Source organism: Helianthus annuus, chromosome 14, assembly GCF_002127325.2.
Source record: "Helianthus annuus cultivar XRQ/B chromosome 14, HanXRQr2.0-SUNRISE, whole genome shotgun sequence".
NCBI classification, from domain to species: Eukaryota; Viridiplantae; Streptophyta; class Magnoliopsida; order Asterales; family Asteraceae; genus Helianthus; species Helianthus annuus.
In genome coordinates this window covers 77,997,151-78,007,248 of record NC_035446.2, presented here as the reverse complement: position 1 = coordinate 78,007,248, position 10,098 = coordinate 77,997,151, and positions in this window count along the sequence as shown.

The window sequence follows — 10,098 nt, the reverse complement described above, 5'->3', positions numbered from 1 at the left end:
ATGTGATATATACTTATTGTGTATTGGCGTTCTCTGTGTTTAACAGGTATTAAAATGGGTTAATGAGAGTAAACGAGTTAAAAGCGGGTTCGACAGGTTGATTAACGAGACACACTACATTGTTCGTGAGCCGTTACAAGTCAAAAGGTTACGGTTTATGGCATAATTATAAAGGCAGCATGTTGGTTGTTTGTGAGGGAATTAAATAGATGCCAATCCATGTGAAGATGGGCCGATAACACAAAAGCCATTCGTGGTTTTCTTGGGAAATAATCATCATCGGACTTTGGAGATACAACTCACGTGGGCTCCTTGGACGGGCATAGTGGGTCGATCATTGGGGGACTGTCCATCTTAACATCACATTATCCATCATCAAACAATATATGTACAACACATACTTGTTGGCAGCCAACATTAAAACACACGAAGACAATTGCTTTGGGGGAGTTCGGATGATATTTTCAACATCTAAAAACATTATCCATAATCATCACGTAGGAGAATTTGTTGGATTTTTGTTTTATTGGGCCGCTAACACTTAAGGGTAGAAAAGAACATCATCACAAGGGGGCTGACAAAAATCATATCATCATCACGTGGACTAAGGGAGTGGGCCGCACATGATTGGTCTGGTGGACGGCACATGTACGTGAAGGATTAGGGCAGCCGTCATATATCGGACATCTGGGACAAAATTGAGGATCTTTATTCTTCTTTCAAGCCAATCAAGGACATCTAACCAACTCGGGATGACAACCGAAGCGGCGAAGACTACCATGAGCGGCTAAACTTTTTGTGACTTCTACCCGGATGAACGTTTACGCGGTTTGACTTAATTATTTGTTTTTTCTGATTCTTGTAAACTGATATATCTTGACCACTTGTGTTGGATTATTGGTAAACGTTTCTTATGTTTGAATTATTTGTCATTTATTAAGCGTATTGGCTACTTCCTTGCGTTGTTAGCGGGTTAGTAAATCGGTGGGTAGTTGATACAAACAAACGGGTTATTAGGTTGCATAGTGAATCTTAAAAACTATCCCTATTAACTAATCAAATTCATTAATTCCGAGGCCGTGTCTATGTGGTGTTTTGAATAAGAAAACGGATTTTCATATTAAAACGGGTATTCGGGATTCCGGGATGAGGTTACTTCTTCTTAATATTGATAACACTTTTCTTGACAAATTGTGTTTTCTTTTAAATCTACAATCAAACCCGCAAATTAGATAGTTAGTTTTTAGTTAATTTCTTTAACACTGACCACAAATTCCCCGTGGATACGATACCCTACTTAAGCTATCTACGTAGTTTAATTAGGTTTTTGCATGACCCTTATGACAGTCATCATTCGGTCACCAGAAAATCAGGATCAGAAGATCCTATCCGGAACATCTTGCGACCCTTACACTTAGGATGCAAACTTTCCCACAAGTCTAAATCATCGCAATCCACGTCCCCATACAAATCTTTAAGTTGTTGCGAGTATGCGACCTATAATTTTATCAAGTGAAAGTTATCAACCGGTAAAAGTGACACCATAATTCATATATGTTATATTATCACAAAGGATATGGAACTATTCCCTTACTTAGCTTTGATTTTTTACAGTCTTATTTTTAATTTTATTCAAATGAAAATGATTGAGACTAATATTAGATATTAACTCTTTGGTATGGTTTAAGAAACCACTGAATTTAATAATAAATAATATATTAGAAGATCACCAATCCACCATTATAACTAACATTCTTCCATATAAACTTTTGAAAACTTAAAACTTTTTCGCAATTTAACGTGAGACAAGATAGCTATGTTTTGCCTTCTAAAAGAGAGCTCCTAGGTCAAAGTTGACTTAACAAATGTACAACTTTCAGTATTCGTTTATAGGTTTCGATTGATGTAAAATATGTATCAGTGTCTTTTTGAGAATTTTGGTTTTCTCCTCAGACAGTTATAGCAAGTGTCAGTACTATAAAAAATCAAACCGATATCAATCGAATACCCACCGCGAAGCTCCAAGGAATTCCACTAGTTATTAATAAATGATAGAAGAGAGCTTACATATGAACGCTTTGCATGGTCGGTAACAAACTCCAACGACACAAAATCATTTTCACTTATCTCCCCATCTTGTAACATTTTTTTGCACCTCTTAGTGGCGTGGGTCTGTAACAATACTTTCTTGTATCCAACTGTTTTACCCACTTCTTTGTCCTACACAAAAAGGAGTATTGTAAATTATAAGTGTTAAATATAGAGATGGTACTGTATAAGATTGTATCGTATGGTACAACACAATATAGTATCGTATAATATATCGTATCGCACAATGTAATATAGTATACTATATCGTACAGCATAGTGTCGTGTCATGTTGCGTCGTGTCGTGTAGTGTCGTGTCGTGTCGTGTAGTGTAGGATTGTATCGTATGGTACTGTATAAGATTGTATCGTATGGTACAACACAATATAGTATCGTATAATATATCGTATAGTATGGTATGGTATGAGGTATGATATAGTATAGTACAAAATTATAGGGTCAGTTGCCACAAATTTCCGACAAATTTGACATTTTATAATTTAAAATTATATGTTTTTTTCTAGACTGATAAATTAAAATAATCTTTTTGCAGGAAATCAGTAGCAACTGATGTTCATTTGCTACAAATTTTCGATAAACTTAACATTTTATATTTTGAAACTATGTTTTTTTTCTTTAAACAACTGTTTTGTAGAAAATTTGTAGCAACTTGTGTCAATTTGCTACAAATTTCCTACAAACTTATCATTTTATTTTCTAAAATTGATAAGTAACAAATAAAAGAACTTTTTTTTTTGTAGGAAATATGTAGCAACTGGTGTAAATTTGCTACAAATTTCCGACAACTCTAATATTTTATCTTTTTTAAATTATGTTTTCTTCTTAATTTGTTGAATAATAGCCGTTTTGTAGGAAATTTGTAGCAACTGCTCTAAAATTGCTACAAATTTCCTAAAAACTTATCATTTTATTTTCTAAAAGAGTGAATTGCAAGTTTTGTCCTTTATCTTTAGGCCATTTTACAAGTTTTGTCCTTTATTTTAAATTTGACGAGTTTTGTCCTTTATGTTTAAAAATCAAGCACGTTTTATCCTTTGAGCCTTAAAAATCAAGCACGTTTTGTCCTTTATGTTTCTAAAATCAAGCACGTTTTGTCCTTAAAAATCAAGCACGTTTTGCCCCAAAGGGTAAAACGTGCTTGATTTTCAAACATAAAGGACAAAACTTACAAAATGGCCTAAAGATAAAGGACAAAACTTGCAATTCACTCTTTCTAAAATTATCTATTTTTCTAAAATTGATAAGTAACAAATAAAATAACTTTTTTTTGTAGTAAATATGTAGCAACTGGTGTAAATTTGCTACAAATTTCTGACAACTCTAATATTTTGTTTTTTTTGAAACTATGTTCTCTTCTTAATTTGTTGAATAATAGCCGTTTTGTAGGAAATTTGTAGCAACTACTGTCAATTTGCTACAAATTTCCTACAAACTTATCATTTTATTTTCTAAAATTATCTATTTTTCTAAAATTATCTATTTTTCTAAAATTGATAAGAAACAAATAAAATAACTTTTTTTGGAAGGAAATATGTAGCAATTGATGTAAATTTGCTACAAATTTCGACAACTCTAATATTTTATCTTTTTTAAATTATGTTTTCTTCTTAATTTGTTGAATAATAGCTGTTTTGTAGGAAATTTGTAGGAACTGCTGTCAATCTGCTACAAATTTCCTACAAACTTATCATTTTATTTTATAAAATTATCTGTTTTTCTAAAACTGAAAAGTAACAAATAAAATAACTTTTTTTTGTAAGAAATATATAGCAACTGGTGTAAATTTGCAACAAATTTCCTACAAACTTATCATTTTATTTTCTAAAATTGATAAGTAACCAATAAATGAACTTTTTTTTGTAGGAAATATGTAGCAACTGATGTAAATTTGCTACAAATTTCTGACAACTCTAATATTTAATCTTTTTTAAATTATGTTTTCTTCATAATTTGTTGAATAATAGCCGTTTTGTAGGAAATTTGTAGCAACCGCTGTCAAATTGCTACAAATTTCCAACAAACTTATCATTTTATTTTCTAATTGAGTGAATTGCAAGTTTTGTCCTTTATCTTTAGGCCATTTTACAAGTTTTGTCCTTTATTTTAAATTTGACGAATTTTGTCCTTTATGTTTAAAAATCAAGCACGTTTTATCCTTTGGGCCTTAAAAATCAAGCACGTTTTGTCCTTTATGTTTATAAAATCAAGCACGTTTTGTCCTTAAAAATCAAGCACGTTTTGCCCCAAAGGGTAAAACGTGCTTGATTTTCAAACATAAAGGACAAAACTCGTCAAACTTAAACATAAAGGACAAAACTTACAAAATGGCCTAAAGATAAAGGACAAAACTTGCAATTCACTCTTTCTAAAATTATCTATTTTTCTAAAATTGATAAGTAACAAATAAAATAACTTTTTTTTGTAGTAAATATGTAGCAACTGGTGTAAATTTGCTACAAATTTCTGACAACTCTAATATTTTGTTTTTTTTTGAAACTATGTTCTCTTCTTAATTTGTTGAATAATAGCCGTTTTGTAGGAAATTTGTAGCAACTACTGTCAATTTGCTACAAATTTCCTACAAACTTATCATTTTATTTTCTAAAATTATCTATTTTTCTAAAATTATCTATTTATCTAAAATTGATAAGAAACAAATAAAATAACTTTTTTTGGAAGGAAATATGTAGCAACTGGTGTAAATTTGCTACAAATTTCGACAACTCTAATATTTTATCTTTTTTAAATTATGTTTTCTTCTTAATTTGTTGAATAATAGCTGTTTTGTAGGAAATTTGTAGGAACTGCTGTCAATTTGCTACAAATTTCCTACAAACTTATCATTTTATTTTGTAAAATTATCTGTTTTTCTAAAACTGAAAAGTAACAAATAAAATAACTTTTTTTTGTAAGAAATATATAGTGAAGGGGTATGGTCCCAGATCTCGCGCCAGCATCGACCGCGAGTGACCATTACCCTTATCAAAACCCCCACTAGCTAACAACCTACTTGTGCCCATGCGAGAACGCGTCGGCACAAGGGTTGAATCCAATCTATCTAGTAACAAATGAGGACTTACATGGAACATGAGAACGGTAGAGTGATGCGACATAGCATCACATCTGGTGTATGAAAACGGAAGTATTCACAGCGATGCGGCATCGCACCGCATCCAGTGAACACTTCTATCAATACAGGAAAGCCTTACCTTAGGCATAGAAGAAGATGAACGTAGCGGTGCGGCTGACACCACACCATACGGGCATTTTCGTCACGACAAGGGATGCAGGCAAGACGACGATGCGGCTAGCACCGCATCTCGCGTATTCCTTGATCACAAGTAGGAGACGCGGTAACTTCAGATGTTACCGCACGTAGCGATGCGGCTTGCACCGCATCCTATGCACTCAAGCAAGTGGTACTGACACCACAGTGCAAGTGGCACCAATGGCAGTTACCTGTCAGAGCTACGTAAGCAATGGACTGACGTGGCATAACCTCCATAACCGACAAGCCTGACACACCTGAAAAGGTGCAGCACGTCGTCAGTCCATCCATCATCATCCTCCTTCACTCCTCGGCTATAAATACCAACCCCAAACCAGGTTTGAGGTATCTCTTCACAACTCTCTCACTACTACTACTATCTTACTTTGCTTCCCAAGCAAACTACTGATTCTCACGCCGGAGAGTGGTAACAAGGAGCACCCCCCACCCCATCCTCCTTGTTACGAGTCACGGCTTGTTTCCTTGTGCAGGAGATCAACCACCGGTGATCCAGCCAGCGATCCTCGAGAGGAAGGGATTAACCCTTCTTGACGAGACCAGTGTGTTAACCCTGCCAGGTTAACCATTGTTTCATCATTGGCGCCCACCGCTACTCTTAGCATTTTCTAAACCATCCTTTTTCCTCTCTCACGATCGTGACTGATCACCAAAACAACACTGCGGATAACCAAAATCCTCCAATCCCAAACCCGGTAGGGGTCAATGCCTCGACCTCCCAACCCGGACACATCGGCACGTCCACACAAAGGAGCCCCTCCTTTATGTTTGGACATGACTTATCACAGTTCCCATCTGTGATCCCACCAGGCATGACCATTCATGCCTGGTACGAGCAGCAGGCAGCCACGCTGACCGCAGCATACAACCGCGCTTGTACTGAAGCGAATATACGAGCTGGGCTTCCCCCAGCACCGCATACCCCTGTTGAGCGTATTTTACAATACGACGGCAGGATACATTCACGCCTGGCTTCAAGAAGCCGACGTGAAGAACGGGGATCGTCTTACTGTTCGGTCCACACCCTCAACGAGGACGATTCCTCATACGGGTCCCACACCAGAGGACCGGTACATACCCGCCTTGGCCCCCATGGCGAGGACAGGAGGCGATCAACCTCCAGACGCGGCCCAGGCATTCAGAGCCGATTGGGCCCACAACCATACACCGAAGGGTACGGTCATACCGACCCTGACGACCATAGCTACCGCGGTGATTCGCATGACACCAGTAGCAGACCGGGAGGACGCAACTATGTTCCTCCCGGGCGGCAAAGCGCCCTGCGAACGAGCCATACAGGCCAAAGGCAGCGGCCGAAAATTCCAAGTTCGGCACGCGGATTGCCAACGCCCATGTCACCACGACAAAGTTCCCATTCAACGTTGGGAAATACAGTGGTTCGACAGACCCGGACGACCACATGAACATCTTCATGGGTGCGGGCATCAACGGCCAGTGGGATGAACCCACTTGGTGTAATTTTTTCCCCCAGACCCTTACGGGCCTGGCCAGGGCATGGTTCGATTCTTTGCCAGTGGGATCACTGGATTCATTCGAGGACTTGCGTACCAAGTTCCTCGCCCATTTTTGCCAGCAGCGACGCCACGAACGAGATTCGTTGGACGTCATGAACATCTGGCGAAGGGACGACGAATCGCTCGAAGCATTCGTCGTCTGATATAATAAAGAGTGCCTGGAGATAGGTGACGTGGCAGACTAGATGGCACGAAACCACTTCATCCGGGCCGTCAAAGACAGAGAGATGATCATGACCATCTCTGGCAAGGAGGGCTTGCCCAAAAAATGGGAAGATGTCATGACCGCGGTCAAGACATACGCCCAGACACAGCGGTCACTTGAACCGCATGTGACAAAGGCAAAGCCCCAACCCGAAACATCCCACCAAGGGTCCAAGCGTAACAATAAACGCAACCGGGATGTTGGAAATCGCGATATTTCCAAACCATACTTCCCGCGAACCAACACGTTCGACCCAAAGAACTACAACCCCGCCCGAGACAGTCGGGCGTCAAAAAAAGAATCTCGGGACCGCAACTGGACCGAGATCACCATGTCGCCAAGTGAGGTCCTCCTTGCGGACCCACAGTTCTTGCGACCGGCCCAACCAATGAAGTCCAAGAAAAATCAGGAGCTCACACTCTACTGTGAGTACCACAAGGACTCGGGCCACACCACCAACAACTGCATCAGTCTCCGACTGGAGATTGAGCGCGCCTTAAAGGAGGGGAAACTGCAACATCTTTTGCCAGGTGGGCAAAAACCCACCAAGCGCATTACCCCTCACGGCGAAGGTACCTCCTCCGGGAAGAGAACCATGCACGTGGCTTCAACCCACATGATCCACGGAGGCAAGGGCAGGCCGCGAAAAGCGGCAAGAAGGCCGGAATGTGACTGGAAAGACGAGCAAGTCGTCTTTCCAAAAGTCCGAGGCGGACCGCGCGATAGGTGCGCCGTCGTCATTTCAGGCCAACTGGCACACTATTGCACCGAGCGTCTGTTCATCGACCCGGGCAGTACATCTGATATAATCTATGAACAATGCTTCAACCAGTTCGACCAGGAGGACAAAGATCGGTTGCAAGCAGTAGATTACCCGTTAACCGGGTTCGCAGGGGAAACTGTCTTTCCCCTAGGCCAGATTACTTTCCCTGTGCGTCTTTCCAGCGGAAACCGCACAAGGACAGAAGAGGTAAACTTCATGGTTTTACCTCACACCTCCAGATATGACGTACTCCTCGGGAGAGAATCCCAAGGAGATTTCAATATGATTACGTCGGTCCCCCACTCTGCGGTTGGTTTCCCAACCGAATCGGGGGTCGCGATAATCTATGCCCGCAGGGACGTCATGATGTCGGACGAAGTACGTCCGACCAAGGTCGCAAGGCCCACTCCCAACGACCAACCAGAAAAATGGGTTCTCAACGCGAGATACCCAGAACAAAAGGTCACATTGGGTCACGCCTTATCCCCGACCACCAAAGCGCAACTGAAGCAGCTTCTCTTCAGGAACCAAGACATCTTCGCGTGGACACCCGCAGACATGACCGGGGTCCCACGTGATATTGCGCAACATCACTTGAATACCATGCCAGGTATTAAGCCAGTGATCCAAGGCCAACGCCACCTTGGGTCAGCTAAAAATCAGGCGATGCAAGAGCAGATCGAAGAACTGCTCTCCGCAGGCATCCTGCGGGAAGTCAAATACCAGACGTGGTTATCCAATCCAGTCATGGTAGAAAAACCGTCCGGGGGCTGGCGCATGTGCGTCGATTACAAAGACCTTAACAAAGCCTGCCCCAAGGACTGTTACGCGCTTCCAGAAATCGACGAAAAAGTCGATAATCTCGCACCATTCAGGTGGAAGTGTTTCCTCGATTGCTACAAAGGGTACCATCAAGTACAAATGGCAATCGAGGATGAAGACAAAACGGCATTCCGGACTCCCACCGGAAATTATTGCTACACAAAAATGCCGTTTGGGTTGCGCAACGCGGGCTCAACCTACCAAAAGTTGATGAACGACTCTTTCCGCGGCCAAATAAGCAAAAGTGTCGAAATCTACATGGACGACCTGGTCGTCATGAGCATGGAAGAAGATACCATGCTCACAGATATTGAAAGAACATTCCAAACTCTGCGCAGCGTTAACATAAAGCTCAATCCAGGAAAATGCTCGTTTGGAATGGAAGAGGGCAAATTCCTTGGGTTCATCGTGACTAAAGATGGATTCAAGGTAAACCCGGAGAAAGTCCAGGCGATCGAGCGCATGCCATCGCCTTCATCGATGAAGGATATGCAACGGCTAGCCGGCAGGCTAGCGGCACTCAACAGATTCTTAGCCAACCACGCAGCTAAGTCTTATCCGTTCATCAAGACCCTGCGGAGCTGTTCAAAGAAAGAACAATTCTAGTGGACCGCAGAGGCGGAACAGGCCTTCCGGGAAATGAAGGAGTGTTTGATACAACTCCCTACTCTAACCGCACCACGCAAGGATGAGCCACTCATCTTATACCTATCCGCCGCGGACAACGCGGTGGGTGCGGTATTAATAGTGGAGCGGAAGGGGGTTCAAACACCCATCTATTACATCAGCAAGATGCTCAACGACCCAGAGACGAGATACTCAATAATGGAGAAATTGGTGCTAGCATTAGTGCACGCTTCAAGACGGTTGCGACGCTACTTCGTAAACCACGTCATCACAGTGCTAACCAATTACAGGATCGGCCCGATCCTATCCAAACCCGACATCTCTGGGAGATTAGCGAAATGGGCAATCGAGCTGGGCGCGCACACGATACACTATAAACCGCGCCCCGCGATTAAAGGCCAGATCTTAGCTGATTTCGCCGCCGAAGTACCGGTGAATCGCATCCAAGAATGCGAAGAAGCACAAACTCCTGCACCAACGCCACCCTCCTCAGAGATATGGGCACTCTTCACAGATGGTGCCTCCAACGACGAAGGTGCACGTGCAGGTCTGCGACTCGTCAGCCCTGACGGCCAAGAGCTTACATATGCAATCCGCCTCGAATTCAAAAGCACAAACAACGAGGCAGAATATGAGGCTCTGTTAGCAGGGCTACGTTTAGCAGTCAAAATCGGCGTGCAACATCTGGAAGCACACGTCGACTCTTTGTTAGTTGCAGGCCAAGTACGCGGTGACTATGCCGCAAAAGGGG